This window comes from Enhydra lutris, unplaced genomic scaffold (genome assembly GCF_002288905.1).
Source record: "Enhydra lutris kenyoni isolate GAN:26980312 unplaced genomic scaffold, ASM228890v2 scaffoldscaffold46, whole genome shotgun sequence".
NCBI lineage: Eukaryota > Metazoa > Chordata > Mammalia > Carnivora > Mustelidae > Enhydra > Enhydra lutris.
The window spans coordinates 15,850,809-15,869,642 of record NW_019154130.1 but is presented as its reverse complement, the minus strand read 5'-3'; the positions used below and the strand labels follow the sequence as shown (position 1 = coordinate 15,869,642).

Genomic DNA, 18,834 nt, shown 5'->3' with positions numbered 1-18,834 from the left:
GCAAGGTCACATGGCCCTGGTGCCGCCCAGCCACATCATGGATTTCTGATCGCGTCCAGTGCGTGGCTAGAGCCGGGGGCATGTGCTATCCAGCCCCGTGCCCAGGAACACAGAGCCCTTGTTCTCCTGGCCCCCACACTGCCCCACTCAGGCTGGACCCTTGCCTCGGCTTGTCTGAATGGGGCCTCTGACTCTGTCCTCCCCTGGGCGCTGTGCCCTATCAGCCCACCAGTGGGGAACACAAGCCACGCAGAGGCACTTCCTAAAAAAAAATCTCTGAAATCTGACCTGGCAGGGCCTCATTCTCTCAGCGCATGGCCTTCGAAATGGCCAGTTGTGCTGGCTTCTGTTTCTTCGCTTTCTCCTCCCTGCTATTCCTCCGGTTTCTGCCTCTGAGGAGTCCCAGGAGAGGCGAGTTCGGCTAAATGCCCTCATTGTGAGGGGAAACTGAAGCCCCCGGACACCTTGAGATGGGTCCAAGGAGGGCAGTGCTGCCCGTGAAAGGGGATCGATGATTCTCTTATCATGGAGCTGCCCTCCCAGTCTGACCCCGGTGTGGGCAGGGGGAGAGCAGGGATGGTGAGAAGGCCACCACCAGAAAGAGCTGGTTGGAGCTCAGGGGAGGCAAACGAAATTTCTAGAAAAGAAGAGCAGCGTTATCTGGCTGAAGGGAGCAGTTAATTGGCCATTAGCCTGTGGAGTAGGTTTCCATCTCCCAAACTCCCAGAGATTAGGGTGGGGACAGGATTAGTTCCAGGGAGCACTTTGGAGGAGTTCCTGGGCACATGTGGTCACTCAGTATTTATGGGGGTGCCTTGGGTGCAAGGCATTCTGGGAGGTGCCTGGGATTTTTTTCAATAACTATGATATGGTATATAAACGTATTTGCTCTTCCCGAAGATTTCCTTAATCACAATTTCTTTCCTCTTACTTTATTGTTAGATTATAGGAGATTATATATAACATACAAAGTATGTATTAACATGCTATTTATGTTGTGGGTAAGACACGGGGGCACCTGGGGGACTCAGTCTGTTGAACGTCCAACTCTTGATCTTGGCTCAGGTCATGAGCTTGCGGTCATGGGATGGGGCCCTGCATCTGGCCCTGTGCTCATTGTGGAGTCTGCTTGTCCCCTCTCCCTCTGCTCCTCCCCCTACACTCTCTAAAATAAATAAATTTTTTAGGGGTGCCTGGGTGGCTCAGTGGGTTAAAGCCTCTGCCTTCGGCTCAGGTCATGGTCCCAGGGTCCTGGGATCAAACCCCACATCAGGCTCCCTGCTCAGCAGGGAGGCTGCTTCCCCCCACCCCTGCCTGCCTCTTTGCCTACTGATGATCTCTGTCAAATTAACAAATAAAAAAATCTTTAAAAATTTAATTAAAAAATAATTTTTTAAAAAATAAAAGACTGCCATTCAACTGCAGGCTATTGGTAGTTACGTTTATGGGGGGAGTCAAGTTATACGCAGATTTTCAGTGACAAGGGGCTTAGCAGCAGTAACCTCAGAATTTTTCGATGTCAACTGTTTTAACACCGCTGAATCATATACTTAAAAATGGCCAACTTTAGATCTCCCTGATATGAGGAAGTGGAGATGCAACATGGGGGGTTAAGGGGGTAGGAGAAGAATAAATGAAACAAGATGGGATTGGGAGGGAGACAAACCATAAGTGACTCGTAGTCTCACAAAACAAACTGAGGCTTGCTGGGGGGAGGGGGGTTGGGAGAAGGGGGGTGGGGTTATGGACATTGGGGAGGGTATGTGCTATGGTGAGTGCTGTGAAGTGTGTAAACTTGGCGATTCACAGACCTGTACCCCTGGGGATAAAAATATATGTTTATAAAAAATTTTTAAAATTAAAAATTAAAAAAAAATGGCCAACTTTATATTATGTGTACAACTGACCCTTGAACTCAGGTCAAAGGAGGGTCTGAAAGTCAGGGACGGAGGTCCACATGGCAAACTTCCAGCGGCTACACTGGGAGGCTGGTCCGTGGCTCCAACAAAGGGGCTTTTCTTCCGGAGCCCAGGGAGGTCTGCCCAGAGTACGCTCAGCCGCAGTCACCACCCACGTAAAAGGCCGAGGACAGTGCCTGGCACACAGTAGGTGATTAATAAATACTTGTTCACAGACATTCCACATATGGAGTGTACAGCCAAAGAAGGAGGCTATGTCATGGAAACACTGTCAGGCTGGGGCTACACAAAGAGGAAGGTAAACAACCTTTGGCTTCCAGAGGGCACCTATCTGTCTCCCAGGAAGCCTGGGTCTCAGCTTCCCCATCTGTAAAATGGGCTATGAACACGGCTTGGGGGCCTCCTGGCTGAAGTTCAGGCAATATTGGTGCCTATTACATGCTTCCACTCCAGGCCCCCTGGGAAAGCTTCCAAAGAGAGGGAGGGAGGAAGAGATAAAATGTAAGGGAATTTAACAAAACAAAACAAAAAACCCCCCACAATGCCATTGCTACAATCCACTTCCAACCCAGTGGTGACTTAAGCTAACATTGGGTCCGACTCTCTTTGGCTAGAAAGAAATAAAAGACTCTCTATTTGCTCAGGGGCTTGCTGACTTGACCTCACATGCAGGAATGCTGTAAGCCCCCAGCCCCATTCGGCCCAGTTCCCCACCCCTGCCACCGGGCTAGACTTGAGATCAAGGTTAAGGAGCAGGAGGTTTCTCATGACTGAGGGCCTTGAGAATTTTACAAAGTCTCTGCAGCCTTGATAATTAATGTGTCAGTGGGAGCCCTTTGATCATCTGCCCTCAGCGGACAAAAGGCAAAGGAAAGACTCTCTGGGGTGATACAATTATCTGGGGTGGGGTAGGGGGAGGTTGTGCCTCTTTGTCTCCCACTTAGAAGTCAGCCTTAGACTCCAGAGTCAGACGGGCCCCTTCCACCTAGGCTGTGTGACTCTGGGCAATTCACTCCACCTCTCTGATCCTCAGAGTCCCATTGGTAAAAAGAGGATGAGGTCATTGGAGGCTTTAACAAGGGGATGCAACCACGGCACAGCGGCTGGCCCGTAATGGCAGTCGTTGTTCTATGAGGGTATAGGATGCCTGGAAAAACTCTCAATTTGGTTTCTTAACGACTGAGATTTTTACTCCCATTGCTTAACCTCTCTGACCCTCTCCTCTGTTGTAGGATGAAAGGAGTACACATACCAGCCCTAGAGAGGATTAGGAAGAGGATCTAGATTTTCACTGTAACAAACACAATGGCACCAAATCCCTCTCTTCCCTACTGGCTCAAGCCAGCACCTCCCACTCATTCATTCTTCCAGCCCTTGTCGGGGACCCCCCAGTGGGAGGCAGGCTTTGCCTTTCAGGCACTGGGGAGACAACAGTGAAGGACCCTGACATTGCAGTGCCATAATCCTCCACTGGGGGCGATCCTGCCCCCTTCCTCTCCCAGGGACATCCTCCTACATCTGCAGATGTGCCTTGGATTAATAGCACCTGGGGAGGGGAGCGCCTGCATCCATCAATTTACAGGACGGCTCCCTTCCATGACGAATTATCCAGTCCAAAATGCCAATAGCTCGAGGTTGAGAAACGCTATTCTTGGAGGGGGAAGCAGCAGAGAGTAAAGAAAATAACTAAGTCGACCACATGGTAGATTGGAAGGTGGGAAGAGCTATGGAGAAAAAAGCTGACCTGGGCAGGGGATGCCAGGATGGGGATGGAGGAGGTGAAAAGCAGCTGGATATACTGATGATACTATGCTGGGCAGGAGAGGAAGCAACCAGCCAGAGATGAGGCTTTGAGCCTGAGCATCTGGAAGGATTAATAAGCAGTCCTACCCAGTGGTCTCTTTATATCCATTCTTAATTCTTTCTTAACTCTTCCCCCCAGCCTATCTCCTCCCTTTCTCAACATGGGCCAGGACAATTCTTTTTTTTTTTTTTTTTTTTTTTTAAGAGAGAGAACAAGCCAGGGTTGGGGGCAGAGTGGACAGGAGCAGAGGGACAAAGGGAGAGAGACAATCCCAAACAGGCTACACACTGAGCTCAGAGCCCAACGTGGAGCTGGATCTCACATCCCTGAGATCATGACCTGAGCCGAAATCAAGAGTCAGATGCTTAACCGACTGAGACACCCAGGCATCCCCAGGACAATCTTTAAATATAAACTTGGTGCCCCCAGTTCATTTCTCTATCCCCCCAATAGGGTTTCCAAATGCCCAGTAGGTGCCAACCCTGAGCCAAAAGGTCCTACCATGACATGAGCCCTCCGGGTCCCCTTGCCTCTCCCCCAACCCTTTTCACCACCACCCAGTGGCCCTGATTTCCCTCAACAACACACCAGGCTCTTGCCTCCCTCACCTGTCAGGAACCCATCACCCTCCCCCTTTATTCCTGCCTGACTCTGTTCCTCTTGAAGGCCTTAGTTTAGATGCCACCTCCTCCAAGAAGCCTTCCTGGACATCTTCTGCTGGGCGAGGGGCCTCCTCGGGGCTTTCATACCACGCTGTGCTTCCTCCACTGAAATGCTCATCTCATGGTTTGTAATTCCTGCCTCCTCTACCTGGCTGTGAGCTCTGTGAGAGTGGGCCAACCAGCCAGGTTTGCCTAGGACTGAGGGGTCCCCTAGGTACTTAGCCTGGGGGTTAAAATGGAAAATCCCCGACAAACCAAACCCAGTTGGTCACTCCAACTGTAACCTGATGCTTGTAGAGTCTAGCCCAAGGTAAGCTCGATTCACGTTTGTTGACAGAATGGTGAGCAGGAAATTTACTTGTGTTTCCTAAATGGATGGATGAAGTTCATGATCAAGGATTTAATAATCCAAAACCATTGGATTTAATAATCCAAAACCATAGCCAGGCTTCTCAAAGCCCCTGACCCCATTTCACTCTGATCTGAACTCCAAGGTCCTATAAAAGTCATAGTATTTCTGCTCTCCCAGCCAGGGCCAAGATTCAAGGTCAGAATCCAGGCCCACCATCCTGCCTGCACAGAAAGGGAGGTCAAAGTCACAGGCAAACAGCGAGGACAGCAAGTCCAGAGACCTAATTCTTGTGGACCTAGAGGCCAGCCCACCCTGGGCAGCACTCAGCTGCGGCACCTCAGGGCCCCAGGTCCTCATTCTTATGCCGTCCCAATCCTGTTATCTGACCCTCCATCCAGGACAGCTGATCTCCCGGTCTTTCGGTGGCCTGCAAAACTAGAAACTCGAAAATGCTTTGTGGGTTTTATTTCACTCTTTCTTTCGGGTTTTGTTTTTTTCCTTTTTCTGGGGCAATCAACCCTCCATCCTTATCACACTCTAAAGAAAGGGGCTAATCGTGTCTTCTGGCCAGGCGGCCTCAGTGCCAAAACAAAAGCTATTCGGGTTGTTCCTGCCCCCGGAGATCTGCAGCCCTCAGACAGGGGCGCACTGCACACCAGAAGCAATTCATCGCACTGGAAAGAGAGGCTTAAAAGAAGATGGGGTGGGGGGGTTCTCTGTGCATGAGGGCCAAAGTGGTAGGTTTGGGGTGGGGACCCCTCCAAGTTAGGACAGACACAGGGGATCTTTCCATGGGACCCATGACTCACATTAACAGCAGAAAACAAAGATGAACCATTTAGTGAACTGTTGCACAATGAACACATACCTTCCAGGGCAAGACACAGAACATGGCCGGCACCCCAGAAGCCCCTTCTGTGCTCCCTCCCCACCCGAGGGAACTGCCACCCTGACAACTATGGCCGTTTTTTCCTGGCTTTTCTTTATGTTTTGACCTAAGGGAGCAGGCATCCCTCACTCACGTTTAGTTTCTATTTCAAGTTTTTATAATGGGAATTATATACTGTAGGATCTTGTATGTCTGCCTTGTTTGCTTGGTATTATTATGCGCGTGTGTGATCCATCCTTCTGAGGCCTGTAGCTGCACTTTCTTACTACTTTCAACCTTTCTACTGCTGTGTGCTATTCCGTGGGGCGATGGAACTTCCTTTTACTGGTCTAGTCCACTAGAAAGGACAGCTGGGTAGCTTTTGTTTTTTTCACTATTATTATATAAATATACACATTATTACATACATGTAGTCATATATTTGTCATAGCAGTTGAAGAAGTAGAGAATACATACACACATCCTGATTATTGTTGAGTCTGTATCTCAAAGGGGATGAGCAGCTTGGAGACGGTCTCAAGCCACAGCAGTAAATACCGCCAGGTGGTTTTCCAAAGCGGTTGTGCTAATTCATGCTCCCCCCCCACCCCCAGCTGCGTATGAGGATCCTTAGCCCTCCTTTTTACATTTAAGTTAATAACCACAACCTTTTGCTGCCACAAGTGGCAGTCTTGGAGTATGAGAACAGAAAGGGAGCTCAATACCTTCCTGACCCCCCGACCCCACCCCATCCAGAGCAGACAGCAGGGTAGAGGCAACATAGGCTAGTTAAATTGTCACACAGCGCTGTAATCCCAAACCCTAAGGAACTGATCTGGAGTTTGGAGAGCTCATAGCAGGGGAGATCTGACCTGGTCTAAGGGTACTCCGGAGGAATTCTCAGAAGTAGGGTTTCAGCCAAGATCCAAAGGAGGAGTTGCGATTCTCCAGGTGGAGAAGGGTAGAGACAGAGAGGGAAAAGCATGCTGGGCAGCTGGCATAGTGTGTGCAAAGGCCTAGAGGTAGAAGGGAACAAGGTGAGTTTAAGGAGCTCGGGAGGGGTGCCTGGGTGGCTCAGTCGGTTGTCAGGCACTTGATTTTGGCTCAGGTCATGATCTCAGGGTTGTCAGGTCAAGTCCCACATGGGGCCCTGTACTGGGCATAGAGTCTGCTTACAGTTCTCTCTCACTGCGGCACCTGGGTGGCTCCATTGGCTAAATGCCTGACTCTTGGTTTCAGTTCAGGTCATTAACTCAGGGTCATAAAATCAAGCCCTGCATCAGGTTCTGGGCTCAGTGGGAAGCCTGCTGGAGATTCTCCCCTTTTCTTCTGTCCCACGCCCCCACTCACAAATACTCTCTCTAAAATAAATAAAATCTTAAAAAAAAAAATTTTTTTTAAAGATTTTATTTATTTATTTGACACAGAGATCACAAGTAGGCAGAGAGGCAGGCAGAGAGAGAGGACGGGAAGCAGGCTCCCCGCTGAGCAGAGAGCCCAATGCAGGGCTCGATCTCAGGACCCCGAGATCATGACCCGAGCCGAAGGCAGAGGCTTTAACCCACTGAGCCACCCAGGTGCCCCAGAAAATACTAAAAATTTTTTTAAAAAGGATTAAAGAAAAAAGGCCCAGAGAGCTGGGTCTAAACTCTATGGCAAAGGGGTCCTGGCACAGAGTGGGTGCTCGATATGCAGAAAGAACCCAACCATCTCCCCAGGCTGCTGGGGCTGCAGCTATACAGGAGAAGCTAAGCTTTGCTGAGTACCTACTATGCGCCCCACACCTCCTTAGGAAGCAGGAGCTCCAAGGACCCCCGTGTTGCCGATGAGAACACTAAGACTCAGAGAAGTATAGTAACCTGCCCTCAGCACACAGCAGAGGGTGGGAGCCAAGACTGAATCCTCCTTCACCTGGAGGAATGGCAACTGAATTACCTTCTCAGCCTCTGCAGAGAAAGTTTTATACCAGGAAATCAATAATGTGAAGCAGGAAATCAGAGAACGTTAATAATCTCGGGCAGCAAAATGAACTCCTTCTAAATGGTCGTTCTCACCGAAATCCATCCAATCCACAGAGACTGTTAAAAATGGTGCAGCTCAGGGGGAAAAGTCCCCCTGTGGCCATCCGAGGGGATGTTGAAAGCACACTGCACATGACCCAGGTTTCTAGAACAATGGGCCACTGTGTCTTTTGAGGTCATCCACAACGCAAGCGCTCTACAGTATTTGCAAGAGAGGCTCCGTGTCCCCCTCCCTGGTGACACCTGGCTTTACAACATTGGTCCGAATGAACCCACAGACAAGCCTGGTTGGTCTGTCCTGTGCTTTAACATCACCCAAATTTGTGGCCAACATTTATAATCAGGCGAATTTTACATCAGACCTTGGAAACCTCTTAGAAGAAATAATCAAGAGGCGCAGCCACCCAGGGCTCAGCACTCCCCAGCGATGGTGGGCAGGGACTAGAAGCAAGAGCTCCAGTAGACGAGGCACCTGGTCTCGGGTTCAGTGCAGTCCCTGTGCTCTGTCTCCCTCCTGTGGGACCCACCTACCCCTGGAGGGGTCTGGATATACCCCTTGCCCCCTTGCCCCCTTTGAGTCATCGCAGCTTTTAGCTGGGGAAGTGACGTGTGCGGTGGGGCTTGCTGGTTAAGGAACAAGGCAATGGCTTTCAGCAGCCATCGCTGGAAGGAAAGTGACAAGTCCAAGGCTCACAGCGGTCACCAGGGTGTCCAGGCTGAGGATTCTGGTCAGGGGTGTCTCCCATCACCCTAACTACTCGCAGAGCTCCAGCCCGGCCTCTGTTATCAGCACGCCAGTAATGACCATCACCGTGGCAGCACCGAGAAGAGCTAGCAGAAACCCAGAACCTGGCACACTTGATCTCATGTCAGCCTCATGCCCCTGGTAAGGACTAGACAGGCTACCAGGAAGTCATGTTAGTCTAACTGGCATTCGCCCTTCTTCGGTTAACTGGGTCCTGATTTCCTTTGAGGACCCACCTTTCTCCCACTATGGGTCTTCATGGCTTAGGAAGCAGCGAAGAGTAGTCACCTGCCACAAGGCTCCAGGGGTCATGTGACTTAAGAGTGGGGCCATGATGACTAGTTCCAGGAGGCGCCAAGGCTCAGTTCCAGCCCTTACTGGAGCTGGGCTTACAGCTGGCACAATGGTAACATGGCGCTACAGGGGCGCCTGGGTGGCTCAGTTGGTTAAGTATCTGCCTTAGACTCAGGTCATGCTCCCCGAGTCCTGGGATCCAGCCCATGTCATCGGGCTCTCCGCTCAGCAGGGAGGCTGCTTCTCCCTTTCCTTCTGCCCTCTGCTCCCCTTGCTTATGCTCTCTATCAAATAGGTAAGATCTTTAAAAATAAATTTAAAAAAATAAAAAAAAAAAAAAAAAAAAAGGAAACCTGGAGCTACTAATGGGCATTTGTGCTCAGAAGAAGACAACCAGAGCCAGTCTGAATAGGAAGCCCACACAGAGAAAAGGAGAGTCAAAAAACTGGGAGGGAGGAAGGAAGAGAGTGAGCGAACAGTAACACTGTCGAGTGCCTGGATCCAGCCACACTTGAAGGTAGGATGCTAGTTACATGAGGCAATGTATTCCCTTTATGCCCGAGAATAAGAGCGTAATGATATTTAAGTTGGGTTTTCTGTCTTTGACAAACACAAGAATCCTGATGAATATAAATACCATCATTAGTTTCCATTTTACATAAGTCACTGGAGGCTAAGGGGACTGAAGTAAATGACCCAAAGCAACACAGCTATGAATTGGTAGAACATGAATCTGAGATTTGCCCTAAACCTAAAGCAATCGGTTCAGAAATCTTAGAGGTCTCTTATTGAGCAGTTCCTGTGCCTCTAGGAGCTGAAAGTTGGGGGTTTTTAGGAACACCACATGTTCAGAGCTGCTGGTACATTGTGGTGTGCTGGGGAGGCCAGGAAGGGAGGAGGGGAGGCTGCACCGAGATGAAATATATAATTATTATTTAAATCAGTTCAGATGCCATAAGGAGAAAAATCAAAGCTTTCCGTGGCATTTCCCCAGTGCCATTTTTAATTCTATCTTATCAAAACACGGCTGGGATTTGTTTTTCAAAAAGAAAAAAAAAACTCCTTTAATTAAAAAAAAATTCTCTAATAGAAGTTAAAACAGCCCACAGGCCATCAGGTGACAATGGAAGGAAGACAGGACATTTCAGCAATTTAAAGCAGATTAGAAAACTAATTTGTTGACTCTTTTTTCCAAAGCTCACCTCTCCCTTGGAAAGCTGTGTGTTTTGCATAATGAGGCTGAAATCCTGAAATCGCTGCTGTCCGCTCAGCTCCCTTTTGTTGGGATTTCAATGGGCTCCCACCTCATGTGGGGGTGCAGGGTTTTATCTTGTTGCTCTGACCAGGGTTTAATGGAATCATTTCACTCTCTGTGCTTAAAATCTTTACAAGGTGTTCCACTGCCAGAAGGATAAAAAGCAGAATGTATATGGGGCCCACAAGGCCCTGAGAATTGTCCACTTTCATCATGTACCAGCTCCTCCCTACCCTATCCCCCCACACTAAAAGCCCTAGTGTCCATTTCATTGGTTCATACCACTCTCCTTCACACCCCAGGGCCTTTGCACATGCTACTTCCCCTTTCTTCTCATCCTTCGCCTGGTCAATCCCGCTCATCCTTCAGATACCAGGCTCATTTTCTCTGTCTCAAGGCAGCCTTCTTTTCAAATGCCCTAACTTGTGCCCTCCCAGTATCAGACACTTCCCCTTCTGGCAGTTACTTTGAGTTGTAATTATATGCAGGAAACCATCTTGGTTTTTGTTTTTTGTTTTTTTTTTCTCCATGGTCTTCACATAGTAAGTTTGCACATAGTAAGTGCTCAATAAAAATTTGCTGGCAAACAAATGGGTGAACCTCAGTGGATGGGAGGGCATGGTATCAGCATGCCATGGGTTCTCTCAACACCTGGACTTCCTTTGCTGCGTCCAAAGCAGTATACTCTCCCATCTTGTCTCAAATACTCTCCCATTTAAATGGGAGACTCTTGTCTCCCATACTCTCCCATCTTGTCTCAAAATTAGCTTGCACATTCACCTTCTGCTGTGTGTGGCACCCTAGGCATGAGACCATGCTGTGCAGAGAACAGAGCATGGGCTCTAGGGTTGGACCGATGTTCAAATCCCAGTTTTGCTACTCTAGGCTGTGACTCTCTAGATGTTCTTTCCTTCTTTTCCTTCTCTTCCTTCCCTTCCTTCCTTCTGCCTTTCTTCCTTTCTGTTGGATGGCTTGTCAGTTGGAATCACCTCCCAGAGCCGAGCACAGAACCTGGAAGCTCGTATGAGGTAGGCACCTAATAAAGGCATGTTGGATAAAGAATGGATGCCCACGTATGCTTTTGAATGGAAGAGAAAGCTCAAGTTCAAAGAGAAAACCTTCCAGAGATGTCCCAGCTAGTTTGAGGTAGATGCAGAAATTGGCAAACTCATCTCCCTACTGGTCCTGAGCAGAAGCTTATGGACACTTCAATGCTAGAAGGAATCTAAGTTATGCCCATTCAAGAAAATAACTTGTCTTCTGGCTGAGCTGATTATCACTGTGACTCACTTATATGCTGGGCATTATTTCACTGAGTCCCCCTTAACAACCCATCGCGGCAAGCAACACTCTTCCTGTTTAGCACATGGGTAAAATGGAGGCATGATGAGCTCAAACAACTTGCCGACAATCACTCAGCTTGTGAGGGACAGAGCTGAGATCTGGGCACAAGCCTGTTCACCTGTGCAGACCACGATCTTGGTCCCCACTCCTGAGTTGGACCAGAGTTAGACAGGCTACCGGACATGTATAAAGACACTGCTTTACTCTCTGGAGGCTGTGGCATCTATGAGCCTGGCTCATCACTAAAGTCCATCGCAGTGTCCTGTCCTGGTGGGCCTTCCTGCACGCCAGCCACCTGACAGCCAGAGCCCTGCATCTCAGTGCTCCTGCCAGCCGGGTTTCTGCAGGTGGCTGGCTCTTCGATGACACATACAAGGCAAACATCACAAGCCAGACACCAAGCACAGAAAGAGGGCCTTTGGTTTTTGACACCAACTTTAGCTCATCTGCAGGTGTTCCCATTTTATAGATGAGAACACTGATCCCAGAGATGGGACCACTAGCTGTTGTGAAGTGTCTGGCCTCTGATCCCAGATGTGCCTGATTGCAAACAATGTTTATTTCTTGAGTGCCTACCATGTGCCAGATACTCTTCTAGGGGCAGGAAAATAGGTCACTTATTCAACACTGTCAGAAACAAGTTCCACATAAATGAATTTTCGAACCCCTAAAGCATCAGACACAGAAACGTATATCAGTTTAACCACGGGATAGAAATATTTTATCCAATGAATTATTGTTGACCCTTCACCCTGCCTACTGAATGAGGTTCACCTGTTCTTCATGCCATCACACAAGCCAACATTGTTGCTGTTCTAGAATACTGCATTACAGGGCATTACAGGGTTCTATAATGGGTTGCACGGTTCTGTAATACTGAGACGAGCAGTAGCTAATGGGATGGGGGGGGAGTTTGACCCCTCTTCTAAACTCCCCCCTGGGCTGTGATTCTTTTATTTCCATGCTTAAAGACTTTATTTGTTAAGCAATCTCTACCCCTAAGGTGGGACTGGAACCTATGACTCCGAGATCAAAAGTTGCCACATTCCACCACCTGAGCCAGCCAGGGGCCCCTCGTGCTTGTGCTGAGAATCTTGTCATCTGTAGCCTCGTTCTCAGGCCGTCAGCTGTTGTTCCTGGCTGCGGTCTCTCTGCTTCCTCTACCATCCCATACATGTCCGATTTGCTCCCCCTAAGGGCTACAAGCCTGGAGAAGTCAGGCCACTGAGCTTATCAGAGCGATGTGCAAACTAAGAGTAAATGGACTCTGAGTGAGAAGAAATGTTGGCTCTTTTCTGATGCGGACAGTGCAACCATTAAATGGGATGACCTTCCTGTTCTGATTTACATGTAGTTGAGTTCCCAAGAAGGGCCTGCAGTCATCACAGTGATAGACCTAACAGTTTTATGGAACCAAAAGCAAGTCTGATTGCTCCAGAGATTCTGAATTTTCTCCTTGTTTGTGATATGGGCATTCAAACTATGAAGAACCCAGGCCAGTGGCTTGTCAACGGACACTTTGTGGGGGATTCATCTGGGCCATCTTGGTGCAGTAGGGCTCACCTTGGGGACAGTTCAAGAGGCGGAGAAACACAAGGAGTCTGCCATCTCCAGAGACTTCTACAGTGTTCATCATGGCCAATGTCGTGTGGCCCCAGCTTCCTGGAGGTTCAGGGACTGACTCTGCAAAGCCAGAGCCCAGTGCTCACAGCCCCAGTCCCACGGGAATTTTCTGCATTTCACTGTCCTACAGGGGTACTCCTTGGTCATCCACAGTAATCCAGGCCCACCCAGTGTGCAGCCTTGCCCACAGACCCATGCTCGCCATCATTAGCGGGAGAGGGAAAGAGACTTGCTCAAGGCCACAATGTCAGTGGGTGGCAGAGTGGGGACCCAGATCCCTCACTTCCCCTCCAGAGGGGCACACAGCTGTCCTCCTACATTTCTAGGTATCAAGACCCCAGTCATCTGCTTTCCCACTAGCTGAATGGCTTTGGGATGTCCCTTCCTTTCTCTGGGTCTACATCACCCCAACCAAGAATTCTCCTAGCTCACAAAGTTATAAAGTCTCCAGAGGGGCTACCCTCTTCCTGACCCCCTGCAGGGAAGCCTCAGGCATCACCTGACCCACAGTGATTCGGCCAAGTGCACGAACTTCTCGCCTCATCACTCTTGGCCAATACCCAGGACCCTGGCTGGGCTTTTTAGCTCAGAAGTCAGCAATTTTTTTTCTGTAAAGGATCTGATAGTAAATATTGTAGGCTGTGCAGGCCATATGGGCTCTGTCACAGCTACTCACCTCTGCAGTGAGAATTGGAAAGCAGTCATAATACATACACGAATGGCTATGCTTGTGTTCCAATAAAATTTTATTTGTAAAAGCAGGCAGTAGACTGGACTCGGCCTGTGGGCCACCGTTTACCATTCCCTGTTCTAAGTCATTCCAAGTGGGGTCTGACACCTCCTGTAGGACTAAGGTAATTAACTTTTCCTGGTTTGCATATGGGACTTTCCTGGTTTTAGCACTAAATCCTGCATCCTGAGAAACCTCACAGTTTTAGACAAAACAGGATGGTGATCACTCTATCTGCGATCCTGTGAGCCCTGCTTTCTTCCATCTCAGCATTGCTCTGGCTCCAACATTCAACTGTCTCCTCCACAGGGAGGAGGAAGAAGAGAAAGAAGAGGAGGAAGAAGGAGCTACTGTTTATCGTGGCTTCCTGTGTGCCAGGCACCATGTGAAGAGCTTGGTCAGCGTGACCTCCTATGATCCTCTCAGAGCCGGGGACGGTTGAAGCCACTCCCAGGAAGAGGTCAAGACTGGAGTAGATCCCAGTCTAATCTGCCTCCTCCTTCCTCTCCAAACTGTAAGCTCCTGAGGACAGTATTGGGGTCTCTCCCAATGGTATCTTCAGCACCCAACACAGTATGATACTTAGAAGGTTCTGAGCAAATGCCGATCACTGATGTTGAATAAGTATGTCCATGAATGAACGAACGAATGAATGAATGAATGAATCATCCCTTGATCTAGGCAGACATTTCCCACATCTACGACATGATTCATCCCTGCCTATCCAAACTCCAGGGGAGGTAAGCTGAAAATGCCAAATATATGCTATGCCGTCCATTCTGTTAAAACAAGCCTGTGGCACTGGGGAGGCAATAGGACATCATAGTTGAGAACATGGTCCCTGTCATCAGGTGATCCGGGCACAAACCTCAGCTAGGCCTCTTCTGGGCTGTGTGATGGGACCAGCCAGCTTGCCTCTCCAAGCCTCCCAGATTAAACAGAAGACAGTAACAGAACTGCTGGAGTTTGGGCCACAAGGCATGGAGGCATGGAGTTCAGTAAGCCCTCTGAAAACATTCACACATTATCATCATCATCACTGCTGATGTCGGGATGAGCAGAAAGCAAGGAGGGGACAGGGGATATCCATGCTGAGGAAACACAGGTGTTCACTCTCCAGCTCTGAATGAGCACCCGGGCCACACGGGAAGAAATGCACACGCTGGTAAGTGCGTCGGCTAGCTAGAAGCACAGTAATGGTGCGTAACAAACAACCAGAAAACCTCTGGAACACACAGTAAAAAGCATTTCTCTTGCTAACCCTGCAGCCAGTGTGGGCTTGGCTGAGCTACACTCTTTATTGAAGTTCGAGCTCAGGGTGGTTGGACGCGTGTTCATTCTGGGGCCAGGCTGAGGGGGCTTTTCCCCTAACCATGGCAGGAGCCCCTTGAGACCTAAGCTTGGAACGTACCTGCGGTCACTTCCATCTTCTACTGAAGACCAAAGCCCGTCATGGGGCCAAACCCCCAGGGAAGGAGCAGGGGCCTAAACCACCCCCCCCCACCCCTTGAGTGAGAAAAATGCCAAGTCCCATGGCCAAGGGCAGGGGTGCAGGGAGAAGGGAGGAAGCAGGGCCAGGGATAGCTCCATCCCACTAGCAAAACACCAGCCACACCTTGGAAAGGGCCCCCCCCACCAGCCCTGCCCTCCTCACCAGGTTCCTCTTCAGCCCCTTGGCCTCATCAGTGTTTGGTCAAAACGTAGAAGAGACCCCAAGTGCTAACACTTGCAGTCCTGGAGGACCCTGTCCCCAACTTCCCAACATCTGGACCTGCTCCGAGGAGCCATTAATCTCGGGCAATTTCTTTCCTCACTTGATTTGTTTATTTAAGGAAAACAAGTTGTTCCTAATTAGAAGCACTGCTGGCGGGATGTTCAGTGCGTCCTAGGCTGCCTATTTTCAGACCTTCTGCCTAAAATTACACCTGCACTCTTAACATCTGTGAGCATGTTTGGCAACTGTCCCGCATGCAGGCTTTTGGCTAGAGAGGCTTGCGGTGCTGTGGGGGCCGAGGGAGCCGGGGGCAGGGGGCCCCTGGGCTTCAGAGCAAAGGCACTTGGAAAGATGCACAAGTAACACATCCCAACAAGCTGCTCGTAGCTGGCACAGATCACCAAGTCAACCCTTGGCGAGTGCACAGCCTGAACACCGTCCTGACCCGAGGCATGGGGCAAGAAGTGGTTTTAAAGAGTCAGAGAGGTTTTCTGATGGGACGCTCTCAGCTTACACCCCCCCACCAGTCTTGCACCTCCACGAACACTCAGACACACCCGCAGAGACACACATGCTCAGAAACACACACACACACACACATTCACAGAAGTCATTCTGTCCCATAGACAGGCTAATACACCGCAGGTGTGCACACGCACACACACACGCACAGGTGCACACACTCAGAAACTCACACACAGGAGACATGCACTAAAGTCACACTGCAAACCCCCCCCCACATAATCAGAGACATAGGCACGTGGAGACACACTCCAGTGTGCACAGCAACCCCACACACTGGATACCAACACTCAGAAACACGCACCAAGAGATACAATCAAGTGTGCAAAGCTACACACAGGCATGCACAACCAGAGACACGGGTACATACACAGAGGTGCCCAGAAAGTTCACCACGCCATACACACAGGTATACGCCGCCCAAAAACACACAGTGACACAGAGACACCCGCAGAGGTTACAACAGTTCCCTGTGCAGACGCAGAGACAAGGGAGTGTGCAACACTATGCATACACGGGCACAGAGAGATATAAAGTTATGCTGAAAAACAAGTAGGCTGGAAGCACATACCACAAGTTTATGCTCACTGTGTTGCACACGCATGCAGGCACTCACACACACCCACACAGCTGCCGAAGCAGGCGCCCAGACAGGCCTGCCCAGACTCTCGAACACAGGATGTGCCACGCGGAGGCCCCCAAACACATGGGTGCAGACGAGCAGCTGTGTTCCTCCCTGACACAGACACACATCCAACTCACAAATACAACCGCTGGACACGCACAAGCTCATATCCAAGCTCATATCCAGTTGCTCTGACTCACCTACACACACATTCCCCTGAAAACACACATACACACACTCAAAAATCCACAAGCAGTCTCACAAGTGCACACCCAGACTGACCCTATTCACATGTGTGCGCACACATGTGCGATTTTTATGTAAGTCAGGCTCCTCTGAACATGTGTGCACGGACCTGCATGAGAATGCACTCATTTACACACATCCACCTGCACACACCCACATCCTACTCCGCCGAGACAGCAAACCGTTCATTTTCTGAATACCCAAAGTCAGGCCCGCAGACCCAGCCTGCACCTGGCCAAACTGCTTCTGTCCCGCCTCCAACTGCCTGGTAACTCACTCGACCTCAAACCAGATAAGGTCTGCCCCTTCATCATGGACTCGGGGTGAACCCTGGTTTGGGGAAGAACACAAGAGGTCCCAAGCCTCAGAACCACTCAAAAATAAATAAGACGGATCAAAATCTACTGCCTTTCCCCACCATCCTGGCAAACCCTCTACCTTACCCCAAACACACACACACACACAGGCACATGTGCGGCACAGGGCACTTTCCCCAGCACAGATGTTCCTGTTAGGAACGGCAGCTCTGTCCGCTCCAACAGCCTCAGCAGCCTGGGTGCCCGACACCCAGACATACCGAACTTCTTGGTCCTGAGTCCCTACACTGCCGTGAAGTTGAAGCCATGGAGACAGCTTACCTCCACCTTCTGTTGTCATGGCGACGTGGCAGCTGGGCTGCCTCCAGCCCTCCCTGCCTGCCCTGAGCTCCTCTCTAGGAGCTGCTGGCCCAGCAGAGCTTTTATGGAGGAAGCTTCAAGGGGGTGGGGACTGCAGGTGTCAGTTGATTGGAGACAATAAGGGCCCTGCCTCCCAGCCAGGATCACCTGGTGCTCAGGTGGGACAGGAGAGAGCCTCCCTGGGGAAAACAGCCCCCACAGGCTCGCACACAAGCGCCGGAAACAGACAGCCCCGCCTCCTGCATACCCATGTCGGAGGAGACCCAGTCGTCACCAGACTCTACCATAACCACTTTCCAAGCACCAGCGCCCCCCCCCAACACTCCTCCTAACAAGAACTGTGAACTCCGCATCTTAACAGAGGCCCGCCGAGGTTCTGGGGTGAAATGACTGGTCCACCTCAGAAGCGTCTGAGTCCCACACCCTTGAAACATTCAACTGTATTACGGGATTTTGAAAATCTCTGTGATGACCGCTCAGGGCATAAGAGTGTCTGAACTGGGACCTCTGAAGACACATGAAACCTCTTCATTTTGCAGAAGGAGCAACTGGAGCCCAGAGAGGTCTAGCGATTTGCCCAAGTCACACAGCACATTGACAGAAGGCTTGACGCTCAGTCTTTCGACCCAGAGATGAGGTTTCCCCAGGACATCAAGCGCCAGCCTCTGACCTCCCATCTCAGCAGTAGAGAGAAGCAGCTCCTAGCTAGGCCCCAGGTCAGAATCCTAAGCAAGGGCAGAAGGTCCTGAGACTCCTACCTCATCACTCGAGAACCGTCCCAAAACCACACAGCAATGTATTATTTCCCAGACGCAGATGCCCAGCCCAAGCAGGACCAGTGGATAATTTCTAAACTTCAGGTCACCGTCAGAGGCATTTCCACTGCCTGCCTTCCTGACCAACTTGTCCATCCAGATGGCCCCCACCCTAGGCTGTATCCCATGCAAGAAAGCCCCACACATCTAGGAGGCTGTGACCACAGGGATGGCTCCCAAATGGTCCTCAGAGACCAGGTGGCCTCTTGGGAGCAGGCTTTTCATTAGGAGGGAGAGAAATCTGGCCAAACTCATGAGCTCTATGTTTGGACTCTGCAGAACCTCTAGGGACCTGGAGTGTGTGGGGACTACCGACAGCCCCAGCTGCAGGTGGGGACAGCTCGAGCCTCTATCCAGTTGTCCATTCCAGCCCCTTTACCGCACAAAGTTCGTCCCTCCCCAGGCTCTGAATGCTCTTATTCAGCGGCCCAGGTAACTTCCCCAAATCTTTGGCTCATCTCAGGAGCTGCAGGTAATGGGAGATGATCCCCACCTCTCCTAGCGTCTCTGCCAAGGAGGTGAGTGGGCCCCTGTGATGCCACTTCGGGCTGCCGGAAGAGCATGGATCCAGGAGATCTGGGAGAGGGGGCCAGGCCCCATTTCTCTCTCCCCCTCCTG

The 18,834-nt window shown here is 50.3% G+C and overlaps 1 protein-coding gene across 3 annotated transcripts in view; it reads right to left on the bottom strand.

Annotated features, from left to right (window-relative positions):
• Window positions 1-18,834, bottom strand: part of LOC111156425 (WSC domain containing 2) — a 135,760-nt gene that overhangs the window by 103,625 nt on the left and 13,301 nt on the right. The gene's annotated exons all lie outside the window — the stretch shown is intronic.